The sequence below is a fragment of the Triplophysa rosa genome, linkage group LG2 (genome assembly GCF_024868665.1).
Source record: "Triplophysa rosa linkage group LG2, Trosa_1v2, whole genome shotgun sequence".
NCBI classification, from domain to species: Eukaryota; Metazoa; Chordata; class Actinopteri; order Cypriniformes; family Nemacheilidae; genus Triplophysa; species Triplophysa rosa.
This window is the reverse complement of record NC_079891.1, coordinates 23,999,623-24,021,117: the sequence shown is the minus strand read 5'-3', so window position 1 is coordinate 24,021,117 and position 21,495 is coordinate 23,999,623. Positions and strand designations below refer to the sequence as shown.

The window sequence follows — 21,495 nt, the reverse complement described above, 5'->3', positions numbered from 1 at the left end:
CACACTGTAAATTAAACAAGTCTCCATTTACCATTTTTAAATAAAATATTCGCAATACAAATGCCACCAGTAGCACTTACCTCCTGAACATACAGCCAACGCACCGGAAATCACGTCACTTCCAAGGCCCCGTATGACGTGCCTAGTTAGATGTCAGTTTCATCTCCTTTTATACTCGTGGAACGTACCATTTCTACCAGAAAGACATAGAATGATAAATAATATTTATTAACAAAAGATATAATGTAAGATATATGAAGATCTTTGGCGTAGGCCCCGTCCAACGAAGGAATCCTGGGGAGTAGGATTCTAGAAGTTCCTGCATGAGATAAAGGCAGGGGCGGAGCCTACCCCCAGACCGAGGACAGGGCCTGACCTGGTGGTGGTCGGGAGGATGGAGGTTTCACTCTTGCGTTAGTTTCTGCGAACAAAGGAGAGGGTAAGTATGAATCTTTTATACTACGTGCTGAGGTATGATAGGCTAACCATTGATTAATTAGTGATGTAAGGAGTCTTCCTGTTAGAACTTGCGCAGGAGTTATATTTCCTCACCAATAACTAGACTGGTTGATCGCATCACCACATTACCAATAAAAAGCATTAAACGTGCTTGTCAGCTATGACAACACAGTGTTTAATAATGTAAAAAGAACAGTGTTGTTTCCATTTCCTGGACAACAGCAAATTTGGACATCCGAGGTTTCAAAAGGACAGCGATGACATGCTATACAGACAATAAAGCTTATCTTCAGGTGAGAAAATATTCCACTTAAATTGTCTAACTGCAGGAGCCTTAGCATTTCCGAAGGGTGTTGAGGATCAAATCCATTAGCAAACAAGAACGATCTAGAGATTTTATGCGTCAACTCCCATTTGACACTAAAACAAATGACTGTTTAAGAAAATATACACGTGGAAAAAAGACATCCTGAACAGATTTCATATTTCAGCTTTTTGGCGTGTGAAAACCTTAAACCTTGAAACCTTAAACCATCATGAACCACCCCACCCCTCACCCCCATTTTGATGTGCTATGGAAACATAAAACAGAGGGGCAGGCTATCCACAACCATTAATTAAGTACAGAGATGCTGACACAGGCGATCATGGAGGTCTCAGTCAATGAACTCACTGGGCCTCTTCAGTATTTACCCAGAGTTTCTTGGCTCAAGAATTTATTTGTTCCAGACATGTTACATGCAACAAGCCACTTCTTCTATGGGAGAGTTCTCTGTGTGGCTTTTGCAAGATCAACCAAAGAGCAAACGCCAACAGCATCACTTGTTAACTCATCCTTCATCACATGAGAGGTTGGCCCTGTGCTGTGAATAAATCTTTATCAGTTCTATCGGGTTGGAACACATCCTCACATCAGACCTTATGGTGAGGTAAACTCTAAACTGATTCAAATAAACAAGCAATAAACAGATCCATGTGTCTCCTTAAGATGGGCCAATGGAACGATAAGTGATTTTCTCATTGAACCATAACACTGACTCATCAAAGGCTGGACGAGACCAAAAATTCACCCCAAACAATGAACAACTACATTTCCAATCTATTACAGAGAACTCAACAGGAGTCACAAATGTGATCTTTTTCTGTGTTTGTTGTGGTCACAATGTCTGGTAGCATGACTGACAACATGGCCAAACATCAGCATCCGTATCCTTTTAGACATTTTAGATTTAAGCTCAAGTGATCTGTTATATATGGTCTTTTTGCTGCAGTATCTGACATTTGTTGTATTTTATAGACACTATCAGCAGAAATTCTGATTAATTATGACACATTTTACTTACACATGCATGTAATGTCTATTTTAATCAAAGTTTATATTTTAGGTGACATACATACCACCATCCAACAAGTGTGTTTCAAATTCAGGCTTCTATTCCTGTTTTTATTTTTGTATGAAATATTGGGCATCATCCCGCAAAACCACTGCACCTCTTGTCCTGCCCAGGCCCATTTCAGATGATCTCACCAAACTTTAATTGACTTGACAAGACTTTGGCAGTCTATATGTGGACTGGAGGTGCAGAAAAGAATTTCCTGAATTTTTTCATAAATGCCAAGTGAAAAAAGCAATGTGCATGAAGTTCACGTGGTAGCTTTATTCTTTAACCTATGTTTGAGTATTGAAGTGCATCATATTTGAGCTTTATATTATAAACTCACTTCATACGACATAAACTGGAATGGGAAATTAGTTTTATATGTTATTCTGACACATTTAGTCTGTGATATTAAAAAAAAGATAAAAAGTAATAAAAATAAAAACCTCCCCACCAAAAGCTGAGAGAACAAATCAAATTAAGATCCCACCCTGCTGTGTTTAACCTTAAAGAACGCTTTTCTCCCACCATCCACAGCAAACCAGATTTAAACCCATGTGACCTCTTTCAAGCCACCCCACCCTTCACTGTAACCATTAAAAGCTCTTAATTTTACAGCTTTACCTCCAAGCAAAGCTCTCCCAAAAATGCAAACAGACATAGGGGCAAAGCAGCCCACCCAATCACAGCGAACATAATTTAAATATGACCGGGAAGCCAATGTGAGAACAGCATTTACCCAGCTAATGAGTTCTAACTGTTCTTATAAGATCCTTTGTGCCAAAAGAGGAGTACGGTACTCCTTTAGCTTTTCATGCATGGTGATGAAAGAAAGCAAAACTTGTTTTTTAATTATTGCCATCCACTGCTACATACTGCTATCAGCTACAACACAACTTCAACACAAGATGCAGCATTCAGAAATTGTACTTTTAACATCTTCAGTTGTGAATAGCAATGCAAATTCCATTTTAATATCTAGGAATCAAAACTCAAAACTGCATTTCTGGATTTCCATAAAATATTTAATTATGTTGAACTCAACTTTGTATGCTCAACTTTGTCCCCTTTAAAGGGATAGTTCACCCCAAAATGAAAATTCTGTCATCATTTACTCACCCTCATGTAATTCCATACCTGTATAAATTACTTTGTTCCGATGAACACAGAGAAAGATATTTGGAAGAATGTTAGTAATTTTCAGTTCCGGGACATCATTGACTACCATAGTAAGAAGAATTAAATGGTAGTCAAAGGTGCCCCAGAACTCTGTTTTCCTAAATCCTTCAAAATATCTCATTATGTGTTTAACAGAACAAAAAATACAATATTTTTTCCAACTAGTGGATGATGTCCCAGAACTGAAAATTGCAAAAATTCTTCCAAATATCTATCTCTCTGTTCATTGGAACAAAGAAATGTATGCAGGTTTGAAACAACTTGAGGGTGAGTAAATGACAAATTTTTCATTTTTGGATGAAGTATCTCTTCAAGGCTGGAAAAGACTGTGAAGTTCAAAGACCAAAATCTGTGCTGCAGAATAAATTCACAAAATAATAACAGCAATATTCAAACATTAATTTTAAATTTGACAATGTGGAACAGCTAAGAGGCCCCTTGGGGATTTGGGGTTTGGGAAAAATGTTGGAGAAACAGTTTTATTTGAAACATCTGAGCCCAATCACGGTGCTTATAAAAACCTCATCTCTCTGTTTGTAACCTCTGATTACTGTCTGCCATTAGTAAATTATTACTCTTGTGAACCTGAGTGCCCTGCTAGCTACATTAAAGTTGGTTATACACTCAAAAAATTGAAAACGGCCATTCTTTGGATGAACATAAAAAGTTCATTTTAGGAAAATGAAAATAATACAATGTATATTTACAAACAGATGTCTTTTTGTTTCATTGAAGAAATGTTGTCCAGGTTGGACATTTAATGAGAGAAAGATGACTTGGATTAATAAGTAAAATTTGAGTTTATGTCCTAAACCCTATTGCAATCATTAGATGACCACAAATTGCTCATTTTAGGTCTATTAAAATATTTTATATTCATAAACAGATGTCTTTTTGTTTCATTGCAGAAATATTGTTCAAGTTGTACATGTAAGAGTATAGGTACGAATAAGTAAAATTAGAGTTTGCATCCAACAAACATGAATAAATAAAGCTATATCAATGCAATAACTACATAGAAATTTGCCATATAATTAAATTACATTCAACTGTTTTATTGGGGACATGTAAATTGTCCAGGCTGTACATGTAATCAGAGTAAATTAATTTGGATTAAGAAGTAAAATTTGAGTTTGTGCTCTAATCCCGCCTACTGGCATGCAGTGACATGGTTAATGCTGACAGACACAGAATGGACGGAGGGGTTTTCAGTGAGGACAAAATGTTGGATTTAATCAGAGAAACAAGGTCTGTATCAATGTTTTTATACTAAAATCTTTTGTTGAACCCTAGAAAATGCAAACATCTGCAAAATAGGACAGTTCACGTGACATTAACTGTTATTAAAAGCAATGCGAGCGCGCGAGCTTTTAATTGCTAGTCTGTAATGCCTATACTGGATCATGATTAAGTTTATAATACTATTTTTCTGCTTTTTTAATAATTTAAACGTCTCGTTTGTTTAGAATTCAACCTATGTTGTATGTTCTTCTCATGTATTCTTCCAGTTTTAACAGGTTGGCACCAAAATGGTTGAATACTGAGGGAGATTGAGGTCGCTAATTGTCTTAATTTTATTTTGTAGTGTTAATGTACTGTATTTATTTAATGTTCATTGAAATTATATTGCTTAAATTTAGTTAATGTTTGTAAAAAATACTTTAAAATATTTGTTTTAACATTTATTGTACTCTAATAAAAAATGTTTGAAAACAAAGTATTTTTTATTCAAGATTAGTTCAAGATTAAATTAACGTGAAAAAAATACTTTGGTTCAATGTAATATGCTCAGTGTATTATGTTTGGCTTATGGAAAACACATTGGTTGAATATAAGAAAGATACAGTATGTTTGATTTGAATAAAAATGACATTAGGTCAATGTAATATAGTGAAGTTTGAGTCAATCACATTGGTTCAATGTGTCTTTTTTTGAGTGTATCTTACTTATCTGGGCTTCACCTTGCTATTTGATTAATTGCTTCTATCAAGTTACACACTTACTATGTACAGAATTCCAGAATTCTTTAAAGATCGCGTATCACAGGCAGTTTCTGCCAATCTCATATTAATCTTGAGTGCCTATACAGTAGTATTGGATACGTCGTATCTTCGAAGAGTATTTAGTTTGATGAAATTTATAAAAGAGAGATACAGCTGTACGATTATTTCCGGAAAAACACGAGCTGCTAGAGGTGGGACTAGTGGGGAGAGTGGGACAGAACTACAGCACGAGCAAGCAACACATCATCACATCATGCCTTCGTGTTTTGTACATTATGCACATACATGCCGATTGCCAACAAAACACAGCTGTATGAGTTAGTTTGACTTACCGCGTGCAGTTCATGTCGGGCATCTTTTAGCACTGGGATCGCGCCATCTATCCATTTCAAACGATCTCCAAATCCAGCGTTATATCCACCATTTATATAACATCCATCACTGAAATGCTGTGAACAAACAGACACACCTAAACTTCACTATGGCAAGAGTAACGAGCTGCAGCACAGCCCATCTTGACGCAGCGCAGATAACCTTGATGGTAAGCGGGTCTCGCTCGTCGGTTGGCTCGTGGGCGGGCTCTTTCGCCTTGCCGTGCTTTTGGCCAATAAACAGAATAGGATCCCTGTGACGACACAGGGATCCAGAATTATAAAAAACTTTCCGAAACAAGTTGGAGTGCTGGGGGAGTGTAAGTACAGAAATACTACATCATACGTCCAACTCGTTTTTTAACAAGTTGACCATGTTAAGCATGAGAAGCCAGCACGTTTAACAGTGTAAAGAAGTCAGAGTGCATGACATAGCATGATACCCGATCTTTAAAGCTTATTAGCTTATGTCTCTGACAGTGGCATCCTGTATGGTAAACAAATTATGAAACATTGTAAATTCTACAGATTTTTTCTGCTCTTTCTGCCAAACTCCCTTTCAAGGGAAGTCATCTCACATTTGGTGGCCATATTTGCAACACTTCTGTGGAGCTACAGGACCAAGTCCTACCTACTTTACAGTAGGCATGCAGTTATGAATATAAATGACTTAAAACTAGCTCAGCCAAGGCAAATTGTCAAAAGGTTTGTGATTAATCAAAACAAGTGGCTGCTGACAACATTCTTGCTGTGTAATTTAGTGGTTTATGACTCTGAAACTTGTTTTCTGATTTACGGAATTTTCCTTGCTTTGAGTTTTACAGCTCCTCAGAAGCTCCAGCCCACATAACACGGTGCTGGTTTGTAAAATATCCCACATTAACCGGCATCTTGGTTTGTGCTATCCCAGCAATCTTATTTCCATTAGGCATCTGGGGGAGTGAGATTTGTTTTGAGGTAAACAGCAGGCTCAAGATCCTTTGCTGATCCTGCTCCCCTTTCTCTTCTCTGTACTTTCCTGTCCTCAGTCATTTAAAGCACATACATGTAGTTTAAGTTAATTTGCTAGTGTTTAAACAAACAGGTCGGAAGTGCCTGCACATGCAAATTTCTCTCATCATCACTTTTATATCCTACGTCTGACTCCTGCAACAGGGTCTCGATGTCTCTCTTCCAGAAGCACTGATGCAGGTGCACAGTTTGCCATATCAAGACTTAGCCCCAGTGTCTTTCAGTCTCTGCCCACCCCAGAAACGGTCAAACCAGATGTTATCACTAGTGGCTTAATGAGAATTGAACTGTTCTGTGGAAAGAGTATGTGCACTGAGAAAAGTTGTATTCACATCCTAGAATACTGGGCCCGTATTCACAAAACATTTTATCTTAACATTAAGAGCTCTCCTAAACAGCAGTAAACGTTTTTAGTAAAGAGTGTCCACTTAAAACCTATTCACAACACTGCTGAGAGCAACTTTTACTAAGGAACAGAAATAAATGTTAAGCTAAGAAAAAGAGCGGGGTTGACCTCGTTGCTATGGATGATGTCAGCAGGTTTACTGACTATGACCACAGTGATTGGCTGATAGAGGATGGGTCTCTGTCAGTCATTTAATCATAGAAATATTATAGTATGTGGTCTCATGCTGACATATTTAAATTAAGATCTTAAAACAAAAATGTAGTCATATTCAAATAAAATGTTTTAATATTTATTGCCGTATTCAAATTAAGATAAAATATACACTAAATTACTAATTCAACAAGTGAAGAGTTCATTTACAAGAACAGATAACTAATTTTTTTCAAAATTCAAGTTTTTATTGTGCATTCCAATTAATATTAATTGAACTGTTTGGTTTTTTTATTGTTTTTTATTAAGTAACAATAACTTTAAAAAATACAGCTAACAAATACAACAAAACACAATAAACATCATGATTTTTGAATTATTAAAAAAAAGGAGTTATTTTGTGCAAATAAACTATATGTTCATATAAAGTAAATGTTCAGCTAATTGTAAGCATGTTGCCTGTCTCAATAACAGTTAGCAGATATTAGTAGTCTTTATGGTTGAGCTCATTGTCATGAAATCTTTCTAAAATATTTAAGTTTCAAGGTAGACTGCCGGTGTTACAACCATTTTAGGATTGTTGTGAGTTGGTCTTAGTGACTTAGGAGTCCTCTTCACTACTCCTAACATCTCACAGTTTTAGGAAATAGTTTTAGCGCTAAAACGCTTTGTGAAATACTCTTAGCACAAAAAATTAGGAGTCCTAAAATTAGGACAGACACACCCATTATTTTTAAGAGTTTCTCAGCAAGTTAGGAGCTACTTTTAGCCTTAAGATGTTTTGTGAATACGGGCCCTGAACATCAAGACTAGAAAGAAGCATTGCATTATATCTTGCATGAATGTATAGGGACTTGATTCTTAACAACTTCAAACAGGAATGCTAAAAACATACTAACAAGCACAGCCAGTTCTAGCATCCAGAGCCCCAGACAGTTGTTGCCAGTATTGATAAGGCCCAAATCTCTGCTGTTCCATTCTGAACTGGAAATATAGAGACAAAGAACGGGTTCAAGAGTGCTACACAATTACGCAAGCTTTTAAATTAATAGGAGGAAAAATACAGTTTCATTCCAGCAATAAATTTTGATGTTCTAGCACAATGTTGTTCAGAGTAAAAATCCCCTTTGGGTTTTTTGGCAAATATACTTGGATCTGCACACCATATTATTCCATTTACTTAAGGAAATAGATAGGGAATCAAGGTTTGAACATACCAATCTCCTAGCCTTAAGACAGATATAACTAAGTTTCAGTGATTTACAGTTCATTTTTAAGGCAAATTAGAGGGTTGTGGTTGCATGTTTGTCTGACATTGAAGTCTTAATCTTACATTTACATTTAACAAGCATTTTTTTTTTATCAAATGTAAAATAGCTTAAATGAATGAACTAAATAATGAAAAAGTTTAAATATGTGCATGCCAACTTGGAATATACCAGCAGGGTCTGTTTTACCAGGGCCCGTATTCATGAAAAATCTTAGCGCAAAGAGTTGCTCCTAGTGACAAAATTTAAGAAAACTCTTAGAAATGTGGGCGTTTCCCCTTAAAATTACAGAAAATATCCTAAGTAAAGAAAAACGTAATTCATAAAGCATCTTAACCCTTAAAAGAGCTCTTAAGGTCCAAAATTGTTAGGAGTAGCGAGGAGGACTTTTAAGAGACTTAAGAGTTTCTTTAGCAGCAGAGAAAATGGACGAAACACAAAAAGTGAGAAGAAATGTGTTGACAATTTCCATATTACTTTTAAGGTTAATCAGATTTTTTATTTTTATTGTTTTTTGTGTGTGTTCAACTTTTGTTTTTCTTGGTTTTTGTTTTATTGTATAGCTGCTTTGATGCAATGCAAATTGTGTCCGAATCGAATTAAATTAAATTGAATGACAGTGAGTTAATAAGACACAACACATTAGATCATGCAGGGTTCATGTTTGTGACCGGTCCTATTAGAGACACACTTACATCTCCAAGAAAGCGCAGAAATGCCATAGTGCCAGAAATAGAAGAAATCACTACATTAACATATTTAGCAATTGGAGAAATGCAGCTATGCAGCAGAGATGATTTGGTTCTGTCACAACCTTCTATAGTGATCACGCAAACAATTACAGCACTTACAGAAACTTATTGTGTGACTGTTCATATTCTATCAAATACGATGACATTAACAGCATGGTAAATAAAAAATAAAGAATATATATATATATATATAGTGCGTGTGCGTTCGTGTGTGAGTACGGTAAAACAGGAAAAAACACAATTTCAAATTAACAACCCTATACTTAAAGGCGCTCTTTTTTTCCTTCTTTGCCAACAAACCAATCACAGTCTTTAAAAGACTGTGTCATACATAGCAATGGTGTCAGCCCCGCCTTTTTGTCTTTTACTTGCTCAGAGTTGCTCTCAGATTGGTCCTGAATCGCTTTTAAGCTAAGACTCCTACGTAGAAGTTTCTAAGCTAAATTAAGAGCAGTCTTAGAGGATTCTTAGAAGCTTTAATAATACGGGTCAGGATGTGTTTCTTCATCAAACTGAGAGCAGAAAGAGAAAAACAAATTATGTTAACAATATGGTTGGATTCGACAAGTGTAAAAATGATTCTGTATGTAGAATATAGGGAGTTTGTAGGGATAGTTCATCCAAAAATGAAAAATCTGTCATCATTTACTCACCCTAAGGGAATATTGTTTTTTTATTTTGTTCTGTTGAACACATAATGAGATATTTTAAGAATTTAAGAAAACAAAGAGTTCCCTGGCACCTTTGACTACCATTTCATTATTCCTACTATGGTAGTCAATAGCCGGGTTTCCATCCAAAGTTGCGAATTTAGCTTATGCGCAAAATTGGAATATCGCATAAAACATTTTCGAATAAGCACCGTTTCCATCCAAATAGTCAACCGTCACTTCCTAATAAACTGCCACTAAATATCAGTAAGAAAAGTAAGAGAAGCCACTGAATATAATGATTTTCATTTAGAATAATACTTGCGCAAGCAGACGATTACGAAACACAATAAATGCGGTGCTTTTGTGGAGGCCTGCTGTTTGGGAAACACATTCGTGACAGTTCTAAGAGGCAATTACAGAAATACTTGACGACTTTGCTCAGGCATTTAAGAATGACCATAACAATATTTCTGATGCTGTGTAACAAGATCAGTACTCTGGTTAGTCAGGTTACGCCGTCTCATAGTGCAATTACGTGACTTTTTGGAGGAATTTATTCGGCAAATGTGTTTCCATCTCCCATTATTCGCATTAACCCTTTTTCGCAAAAATGAAAAACCACCTCAAGCAAGCGTAAAAACTTTTTGCGAATTAAGGGTTTTTAATTCGAAATTTGGCATTTCCATCACTCGTTTCTGATGCGAAACTTCAATGATGATGGAAACCCGCTTAATGATGTCCCAATGATATTTAATAAAAGATTTATCTCCAAAACATAACCATTTCAATGACATGTTTTGTAGAATGTATATGTATGTAAATTAATAAAAATTAAATAAGTCACTGAAAAATATATCTGAATTTTTAATTAACATTAAAATTAAGGAGCTAACACTAGGACAGAGCTTCATAAAGCATTTAAAGCTCAAAAAACATGAAAATATTGAATTATATTACAGGTCATGTGATGGCAGCTCAACCAATAGGATGAAACAGAAATAAATTGGCACAGCTCTACAATGCATAACAATACATATTATATATATATATTTTTTTGTTGTGGTTATGTGCATGTTCTGGGTCAAATGGGGACTCTATTCTTATTTAACAGCTAATAATTCAAGCAGAGGGCCAGAATACTGACAGATGTTTCTACTTGTGCTGAAGATGCAAAACATGATTAAATGCCACGTTGGGAAAATCCCTGTTGACTGTAAAGCCTACTTATACAGAGAATAAATGATCTGATTATTCCTTTGCATCCAGATTCAAACCCATCAGTGCTTAAAAGCAACATGAGAATACACATTCTTTAGCATTTAGCAGTTGATCAGATAATTTTCATCAGAGACATTTAATATGTTCTAGGGAAGGAAATCACTTCACTTAAAAGAGTCCTGGACAAATCAAGAGAGGCTTTGATGGAGCTGCTAAAGAGAATCCTCTCCGTCCATCTCTTCTCTAACTTGCTGGAGCATGAACTGCCTTGCTGCACCTGCTAAAGTCATTAATAACCTGTAGATTAGTTCCACATGTAAAAATGCTCTCGTGCACAATGTCAGGTTCCATAAAGCAGAACGCCAGGCAAGAAACCGTGTGAGAAAGTGAAGTAATATTTAAAGGCTTTGGATTATGGTGCATTTGAAAGCATGAAGGTTATGCCCCATTTTAAACAAATAAAACATTGGATGAGAAGAAACATTTTGTAGGTGGTCACACAAGTGTTTACATGCATGTTTACATGCTAGCGGCAGGCATTTGCTTTAATTCACTGATGCATTTTGACGTCTGACATCATAGCACTACGGGAGGCAACTTATAGCTGGACCCTGAACAGTTGTCAATGTCTGAATGCACATGCACTCTGTATTCGCAGGGGGATGTTGGGTCCAACTGTGCATGCTCATGAAGGTCCCCTCACACACATTGGCTTTGCTCCAGCAGGATGAGTCATGGCCTGGTGTGTGGGTGTCTAATGTGGAGTCAGCGCAATGGTACTGGGAATAAAGTTTAGGGGCTAAAACCGCACCCAACCAAATCTCTTGCATCCACACCCTGAACCCCTTGACATCACACACATATGCAAATGATGCATATTAAATACTGAATATATGGCACAGATATAAAATTGTGTACATACTGTATACATAATATATTTTAAAATGCTACAGGCCATTTCATACAGTATGTGCAATGACTATGACACATTTCAGTAAACAACTTACATTTCTATTTCACAAATATAACCCTCCTTATTTTTAAAAAGCTCCAGATAAAGTCGATCCTGATACTGGTGAATTTGTGACATCACAGGCTAGGGCTGTCTCGACATTATATTTTCAACGCACGGTTATCGTAGCCAAACAGTTTTGCTGTAACTGTATTAACATGATTGTAGCAAAGCTCAATAAAACGGAAGGAAGGAGGCGGGAACCGGCTAACATTTAACAAACTTTAATTCCAAAATAAATAAACAGCAATAAAACAGGCCGGCAGCCCCTCACGGACGACTGCCGGCCACACAAACATAAACAAACTTAAACAAAACTTAACTAATGTCCGGGCCCGGTCCTCTCTCCCGTATTCTCCTGCCGTTCATCCTTTTATGCTTCCGCTCCTCCGTGAGAGATATGAGGCCGGAATGACGCCCAGCTGACACTCATTATCAATCGCGTCCCGGCCTCGCTTCTTCCTCCCACGGCTCTCGTCACGCCTCCCTCGTCACAATGATATTTATTGGATTTTTTAAATAAATGATGGCATCAGTGAAATTCATCATTAATTTTGTTTATTTAGTTTTTGTCTGTTATTTGGTCAACCAGAGGCGTATTAAGACCTCATGGTGCCCCTGGGCAACAGCCCCAGAGGTTCCCCCCATCAACCCACCTACCCACACGCAAGAATCCACTCATTAAAAGATTTATTAAAAGATTTTATAAGAATAAAACTCAGCAATTTACAATATACTATTTTACAAGAATTACACATTAACATGACACTTTTGTAGAATAGAACACAAAAAACAACACTTTTCCATTAAGTATTTTTAACAGTTAGGCCTATTGTAGTTAAGGGGCACCTGCTTTCTGTTGTAACATTTCAGGTTTTGATGTAGTGAAAAAAAATCACTAACATTTTTTTAACAGGTGTAAATGTTGTGCATGCCACAAAGTGAGGGTACAGGGACACACACACTATAGTTTGCATGTATGTATTCACATTAGGGGGACAATGGGACAATGTAAAAGTGTTCACCAAAGTGGCATTCACCAGATTACAATGTATAACCTATTCATAAAAATAACATGAAACGTTATTGTTACTATTTTAACTGCTATACAGCTATTCAAACGCTCTATTTAAGCATAGTATGTGTATATTCTTCTTACTAAACGATCACATAAGTACTAAGATAAAAGTGTACTCCACTAAAAAGGACACATATGAATTGATTGCTATAGTGATGACACCGTTCTTCACTTTCACTTTAAAACCCAGGTTTGGACCTTAAATAGTGGCCTTACCTCCACGTACTATTAGCATACATTATCGGCACTATAACATCTTATTTCTGATGCATGCCATGTATATATACCTTTATTAATCAGTGCTAATCCCCGCATTTTTAGTCGCCGCTACAACAATGCGCTGTGCACCGTTCCCGCTTCCATCTGTTTGAAGATTAAAGTGTACACGAAAGACAACTCGCCTCATAACACTCACTTGTGATTGGCTGAATGTTAATTCACTCAAATCTATGTAACTAACCAGATAACATTGGCGGGAATGTTGGCGGAGGTGTGTCGAAAAAGTGCGGAGGACAGAACCATTTTTATCTGAAAGTGGGGGTATTCCCGCACATGGTGCCACGCCTATTTAGCGCAGGTGCGTGACTTAAGTCTTAAAAATCAAGTGCTTATGTACATTTATAAAAAAAAATTGTATTGCGGGTTTATTTGGTGCCCCTAAAGTTTTGGTGCCCCTGGGCACTCGCCCAATTGCCCATATGGTTAATCCGCCTCTGTGGTCAACAAATCACACTCATAATACAAGTGTATGGAGGGAGAGAGTTTGTAACCACAGTAACCCTTTGACCCGATAATTTCATCCACTCACCTAAAGGATTATTAGGAACACCTGTTCAATTTCTCATTAATGCAATTATCTAATCAACCAATCACATGGCAGTTGCTTCAATGCATTTAGGGGTGTGGTCCTGGTCAAGACAATCTCCTGAACTCCAAACTGAATGTCAGAATGGGAAAGAAAGGTGATTTAAGCAATTTTGAGCGTGGCATGGTTGTTGGTGCCAGACGGGCCGGTCTGAGTATTTCACAATCTGCTCAGTTACTGGGATTTTCACGCACAACCATTTCTAGGGTTTACAAAGAATGGTGTGAAAAGGGAAAAACATCCAGTATGCGGCAGTCCTGTGGGCGAAAATGCCTTGTTGATGCTAGAGGTCAGAGGAGAATGGGCCGACTGATTCAAGCTGATAGAAGAGCAACTTTGACTGAAATAACCACTCGTTACAACCGAGGTATGCAGCAAAGCATTTGTGAAGCCACAACACGCACAACCTTGAGGCAGATGGGCTACAACAGCAGAAGACCCCACCGGGTACCACTCATCTCCACTACAAATAGGAAAAAGAGGCTACAATTTGCACGAGCTCACCAAAATTGGACAGTTGAAGACTGGAAAAATGTTGCCTGGTCTGATGAGTCTCGATTTCTGTTGAGACATTCAAATGGTAGAGTCAGAATTTGGCGTAAACAGAATGAGAACATGGATCCATCATGCCTTGTTACCACTGTGCAGGCTGGTGGTGGTGGTGTAATGGTGTGGGGGATGTTTTCTTGGCACACTTTAGGCCCCTTAGTGCCAATTGGGCATCGTTTAAATGCCACGGCCTACCTGAGCATTGTTTCTGACCATGTCCATCCCTTTATGACCACCATGTACCCATCCTCTAATGGCTACTTCCAGCAGGATAATGCACCATGTCACAAAGCTCGAATCATTTCAAATTGGTTTCTTGAACATGACAATGAGTTCACTGTACTAGAATGGCCCCCACAGTCACCAGATCTCAACCCGATAGAACATCTTTGGGATGTGGTGGAACGGGAGCTTCGTGCCCTGGATGTGCATCCCACAAATCTCCATCAACTGCAAGATGCTATCCTATCAATATGGGCCAACATTTCTAAAGAATGCTTTCAGCACCTTGTTGAATCAATGCCACGTAGAATTAAGGCAGTTCTGAAGGCGAAAGGGGGTCAAACACCGTATTAGTATGGTGTTCCTAATAATCCTTTAGGTGAGTGTACACGCACGTGTAAACAGCGCGTAGGCGCAGAGGGAGCAGCACGGAGGGAGAGCGTTGGCAGCATTGCCTGCATGGATACCACGTACAACAATGCAATTTCGCAATACACTATTTTAAATACATCAATGAGCAAAATATCCTTCATAACTTCATAAAAATGATTATTTATGTAGAGTGTATAACTTTGATTTGTTTTATCTGCCTGATTCATGCTCTTTTAGATCCACATAGTATAAGTTATAAATAAAAAACCATCATGCTTTGAAGGATACTGTTCAAGTCACTAAAGGGTATACTCACCATAGGAGAGAGTGATTGACTTGTGATGCGATCGGTTTTCTCTCACACATTCGCAATATATGCATATAACATGATGTCTATGTATTTTGATCTGTTTTTTATAAGGTTATGATGACAGTGGGGTTTAGACAGTACACTGACAGCGTAATGCGATCGTTTCCCCCTTATTCATATGCAATGTGAGCATAACATTTACTCTAAATATAGAATGCTCATAACCAAACAGATCTCGCTCCCCATTGTAGGAAAAATTACTTTATCATTTTTTTGTTCTGTTCAACACAAAAGAAGACATGTTGAAGAATGTAGGACAGCAAAAAGTTCTGGGGCACTTTCGACTACCATTGTATTTTTTTCCTGCTATGGTAGTCAATTGGGGGCAAGATCTGTTTGGTTATAATCATTCTTCCAAATATCCTTTTCTGTGTTCATCGGAACAAAGAAATTTATACAGATTTGGAACAACTCGCAGGTGAGTAAATGATGACAAAATTTTCATTTTTGGGTGAACTGTCCCTTAAAGAAACATTTAAGGCTGGATGCTGAATAGTTTACAACGGGGTTCTTCAACCGGGGGTCCGCGGTGGAACTGCAAGGGGTCCGCTAATTACTGTTTACTCACAGGCAACTTTTTTATTAAAAATGTAAAGCATGGGTACAGAAATATTACAACCAATCAGTGGCGGAGCTAGAGTTTTATATATGGGGTGGCCAGGGGGTGGCCAAGGCTACTTCAGGGGATCCACAGACCATGACAGAAAATGTGTGTTTAACCCTGACCTGGCATCAAATTATAAAAAAATAAATCCTAGGATTGCTGATAAGAGGTACAAGTGATAATTTACTTCTAAATGTATGTAGATGAAATAAACAATAAAATATAAATAATGAAAATGTTGAAAACATAGCTTAACCCTGGTAACTTGTTTAATTTAAACAGAAACAAATCAGCACCAGAGGTGTCTTTAAACTGATGTGGATCAGAGCAGCATATATCTGATAAAACAAACTCATTCCATAGGACTGCAAGATTAAAAAAAAATCATTGATGCTGATTATTGCCCTTGATGTTGTCATCTTGATTATTACTTTCATATATTAGGATACATGAACACTTGTCACACGCTTTACACGCTACAAAACAAGCCGAGAAGCGTTTATGAATTATTGTATTGCTGTTTTATTGCTTTTTTGATCCTCTAAGGAACATAAAAAGCAGTTATTCAAACGGGAAATATGTATAAAACAAACAACGAACATCCAACATCACTAAAACACTCAATGGCTTCAGGTAATACAGTAAAGAGTCTGACTAATGAATCTCTTTCTTACATCGTATCTGTACGCGGTTAATGATAAACTTTTTGAGCATGATGCACTTCAGCACAGCTCTTCTTCACCGGTGAATCATTTAAACGCCTCTGATTGGTCAGAATATTCATACCCTGAACTTGATTGGCTGTAATGCTCAAAGCTGTAGCAGAGCAAAGAAGCTGTCATCCACATTCGTTCATTTCACCTAAATCTTATTTAGCTTGCGACTGTCATAGCTAGTTTTTTATTATGCATGGACTATTTTTCCTCTTTTGTCTTGAACTTGGAGAGCAGATTTGTTCACATTGTTGTCATTTTTTCCAAAGCCTCTGTTAATTTCCGACCCTGATATAAACAATGTATGTTGGGAACCGATTTACTATCTGTTAATGGAGCCTAACATAAACGTACACAATGAAAAGTTGTTTAGGAATCCTAAAGCCAAGGCTAAAGAGGGAAACTTATTTCTTCCTTCTAAAGTTTGTATGAAGTACACCTGCTTAGAATGTTAAAAGAAATAGAGGATCTCTCCCAACACTGTTTATATTTATCTAAGGTTAGAAAACGCTGGGAAAACTTTACATTTACGCAACATTTAAAAGTGTAGCGTTAGAAAGTAGGTAGATAACAATATAATGGTATGGTTGAACAAAAAAACGTACCTGGCTGGGTCGGACTTGAAATGGCTAGCATGCAAGCGGGTACTTTTGAATATTCCATTTGTTTAGCAAATTGTAGCGGTCCATTTGCTTCTTTTCTCTCTTTCGTCAGTCTTTAAAAATAAATCTCAGATTTCGCGCTGTACAATCCATCGCACAACTTTTTCCCGTTCTCATTCTCAACTAGACTCGCTTGAATTTCGTGTGCGGTGACATCACGTGCAAGCATGGGCCCCGAACGTCAAAATAAAAGCGTTGTTCAATGAAAGGTGAAATCAGATGTCAATCAACATAAGTAGCGAATCAAATTTTGGATTCACCTTGGATCCCCCTCTGGCTCCTCCACTGCAACCAATGTTCTCTTTAAGCTGCGGACTCATTGAAGCTCCCGGCCATTGCAATTATAACCCAGCTAACAATTTTTGGTTCCCAGAACGTTCCCCTAACGTTAGTTTTTGGTTCCCAGAACGTTATTTTCTAAGGTTCGTTTTTGGTTCTCCAGGAAAGTTTTCTTTACGTTAATAGAACGTTAGTTTCTGGTTCCCCATAACGTTCTGGGAACCAAAAACTAACGTTAGGGGAACGTTACCCTAACGTTATAGAAACCATGAAACTAACGTTTTATTTCCGTAAAGATAACCAAAAACAAACCTTAAAAAACTTTCTGGGAACCAGAAACTAACGTTAGGGGAACGTTCCCAGAACGTTAGCCTAAAATATTTTTCTCGGTCCGTTTACACGTCAGTAATGAATACATCCATGCTGTGTTTTTATCCATCGCTTGTCTAACGTTAATATAATTAAAATAAGTAAAATACATCATCCCACACAATATGGAGGATGAAATCAATGCATTAGATTATTCTTTTAGCCTAATAATTCCTTTTTCATCACTAAAGTAGCCTAATTTTCGATTTAAACAGCACAGTATATCATTTCTAATAAAACCACACTGTGTGTAGGCCTACCTCAACATCAGACATTATAGATATCGAAATAAAATAACCAATGACTTCAACACAATATTTAAAGCAGATTTTTATTGACAGAAGAATAAACATTAATTATCTTCAGGCTAACAATATTATTGTCTCACCACAGAAGTATAGCGCGGCTCCGTCTTTAGATTTAACAATCAAAAGCCCTGAGTTCAGTCCTTTCATCATGGTCTGTTGATTTAGATGTGTCAAATCAATCGAAAATCACGAAAATATAAGTTACTCTCAAATCTGTACGGTTTTAAATAAAAAATTAAAATAAATAAACCGCTAAACTAATGTGTTAGTGCGGTGAGGTAAAACGAAATGACCGTTAATTTTTAAATGACGGAGTGCGCGGAGAGCGGAGAATGCACGTGCTCGAGCGCGCACACATACAGTAACAGACAACCACACTAAAGAAATACACATATATGATTGCATTTTCATTTAGCTTAACTAGTTTATTATTTTCAGCCATTAAAAGGCACATTTATTAATTTCATTTGGTGTTCTTTTAATGTGATCTTATAATTTATGTATTTCACATGTCACTGACGTTTACCAGTTTTGACTATTTTTACCATAAAAAATAGCCAAAAAAAACCATCAGGGAACGTTACTTTCTGGTTATTTTCTGGTTGCAAAAAATAACCAAAAAATAACCATCAGAGAACGTTATTTTCTGGTTATTTTCTGGTTGCAAAAAAATAACCAAAAAATAACCATCAGAGAACGTTATTTCTGGTTATTTTCTGGTTGCAAAAAATAACCAAAAATAACCATCAGAGAACGTTATTTTCTGGTTATTTTCTGGTTGCAAAAAAATAACCAGAAAATAACCATCAGAGAACGTTATTTTCTGGTTATTTTCTGGTTGCAAAAAAATAACCAATAAATAACCATCAGAGAACGTTATTTTCTGGTTATTTAAAACAAACCAGCCTGCAACGTTCTGGGAACGTTATTTTCTGGTTGCAAAAAAATAAAACCTGAAAAGAACGTTCTTAGAACGTTATTTTTTGGTTCCCAAAAAAATAACCAAAAGGGAACCAAAAACTAACGTTAGGGGAACGTTCTGTGTTTGCTGGGAACTGCGTGCGTGCAGACAAAAACATCCATTCAGGCAGCGAAGCAAGCAATGGAAGAAACGTTACATCTGCATCATAAAAACCGGTAGGGTTAGAATCAGTGCATTCCCTGTCTCCCTTCCATAAAAGTATGCTGAAAGGAGTTGCGTGCAAATAAAATGCATTCTCATATGTTTTTGAACGTTCATTTGTTAAAGCTGTAAAGGCTAATTTGACAACCAAATGACACCCACCGCTTCTCATGTAAACTCTGACAAAACTATCTACGTGTTTAAATCAATGAACGCCACCGTAGTACTGATGTTGCACGTCAAACAAGTTGCCCCGAAAATAACGCGGACTCGTTGCATCATGTTGCTCTCCTTAGTCTGATATGATGCTCTGCAGAAAAAACTTGTGTTATTTTCGTGTAACAGCCGCGACAATGCTGATCCACGAGAAAGACAAGAGCTCAGAATTATAAAATAGCGTGTGTTCTGCAACACACAGAGAAGCGAAGAAAAAAAAAAAAGACACTTAATAAAACGGCCTGATTTTACAACAGAATCATAAAATCTGCACTATTTCTTTCGCATCCAGAGACAACCCTACCTCCACTAGAATAGTTTTGTGCCATTAACCAAGGTGTCATCTCATTGAAGCCTTAATAGAAACGTCTCGGTTACGTTTGTAACCTCGGTTCCCTGATAGGGAACGGTTCGTCCCTGAGAACCAATCGTTTCCGACTACTTAGAAAAGGCCAATGAAAATTGGCAAATGAAATTTGCATGCCGGACTCCGCCCGGAAATCCGGGTATAAAAGGGAGACGGCGTGCATCATTCATTCACCTTAGTTCTGAGGAGCCTGAGACCTCTCACGACTGCTGCAGAGGACAGCACGTGTTGTGGCAAGAGGACACAACGCCTTGTTCCCTCCATCAGGGAACCGAGGTTACAAACGTAACCGAGACGTTCCCTTTCTGTCGGTCTCTCGACGTTGTGTCGAACCGACAGATGGGGTTCCAATGGAAAACGCCATAACACTGTGCCCTGTCACAATCTCAACGAAGCGACGGTGACTGGCCTGGGCGTGTCAGCCGTGAGCGCTACCGCAAATTGTAACCTACCAGTGGGTAGGTAGGGGGTCCCAGAGCTTTCTTGAAAGGTGGGAAGGCCCCTACCTTCGGCCTCACAGGCGGCGGCCTTGTTTCTCTAACAGCGAGAAGCCGCCCGGAACCGTAAGGCCACTGGGTAAGCGCTACTTCCTCAAGTGGGGGATGGCTACAGAGACCACTTCCTACCGCAGGGAGGAGTCTAGTGGAGATACCAACATGGTCTCACGATGGGGGAGAACTCATGGGAAGAAAGTGCGGCTGAAGAGTAAACCGCGAGGTGGAGGTCCACCTGGGGAGGTCATGGGTTACCAAGGTGGGAACCAGCATGAGGATACATCAGACGGAACGCCCTACTGGGGGGTTGCAATCTGGTAGCACTAGGTCCGGTTAGAGCTATGTGCGAATAACTCCGGACCGGAAAGGGAGGCTGCTCTGCCCAGCCCGCCCGAAGGTGCTTGCTTAGTGATGGATGGAATGCCTGTTCTTTCCCAGTGGGGAAGAAGGGAGGCTGAATACTACTGACCCACTCGAGAGAGGGGGAAAAGAACCAAGGCGTACACCCTACCAGTTGCCGGTCCTACATGTGGCCATGCAGGACCGGGCTGACACCGGCTCTACGCGAGGTTGTAAAACCTCGCGAAGGTGTTGGGTGTAGCCCAACCCGCAGCTCTGCAAATGTCTGCGAGAGAGGCCCCCCGTGCCAATGCCCAAGAGGAGGCAAACCCCGGGTGGAGTGGGCCCTCACTCTAGGGGGCACGGGCGATTTAGGGATTGGTAAGTGCCTTGACAGCGTCCACAATCCAGTGGGCCAACCTCTGCTTGGAGACAGCTCTCCCCTCTGCTGACCTCGAAACAGACAAAGAGCTGATCCGAGCTCCTGAAGCTCTGTGTGCGGTCTAAGTAAAGGCGCAGCGGCTACTGGACACAACACGGACGGGGTTGGGTCTTCCTCCCCAGTGGGGAGCCCTGTAAGTTCACCACCTGGTCCCGAAAGGGAGCGGTGGGAACCTTGGGCACGTAGCCGGGCCGAGGTCTCAGGATAACGTGAGAATCCCTGGGTCCGAACTCTAGGCAGTCAGGGGACACGGAGAATG

The 21,495-nt window shown here is 38.6% G+C and overlaps 1 long non-coding RNA gene across 3 annotated transcripts in view; it reads right to left on the bottom strand.

The window, feature by feature from the left end:
• Nucleotides 1–21,495, bottom strand: part of LOC130551427 (uncharacterized) — a 61,212-nt gene that overhangs the window by 15,302 nt on the left and 24,415 nt on the right. For all 3 annotated transcript variants that reach the window (XR_008962594.1, XR_008962593.1, XR_008962592.1), the window contains exons 3-4: nucleotides 5,353–5,469; nucleotides 81–421 (exon numbers count right to left, since the gene is read on the bottom strand). This is a non-coding gene — a long non-coding RNA (uncharacterized LOC130551427). The remainder of the gene's footprint in view (nucleotides 1–80; nucleotides 422–5,352; nucleotides 5,470–21,495) is intronic.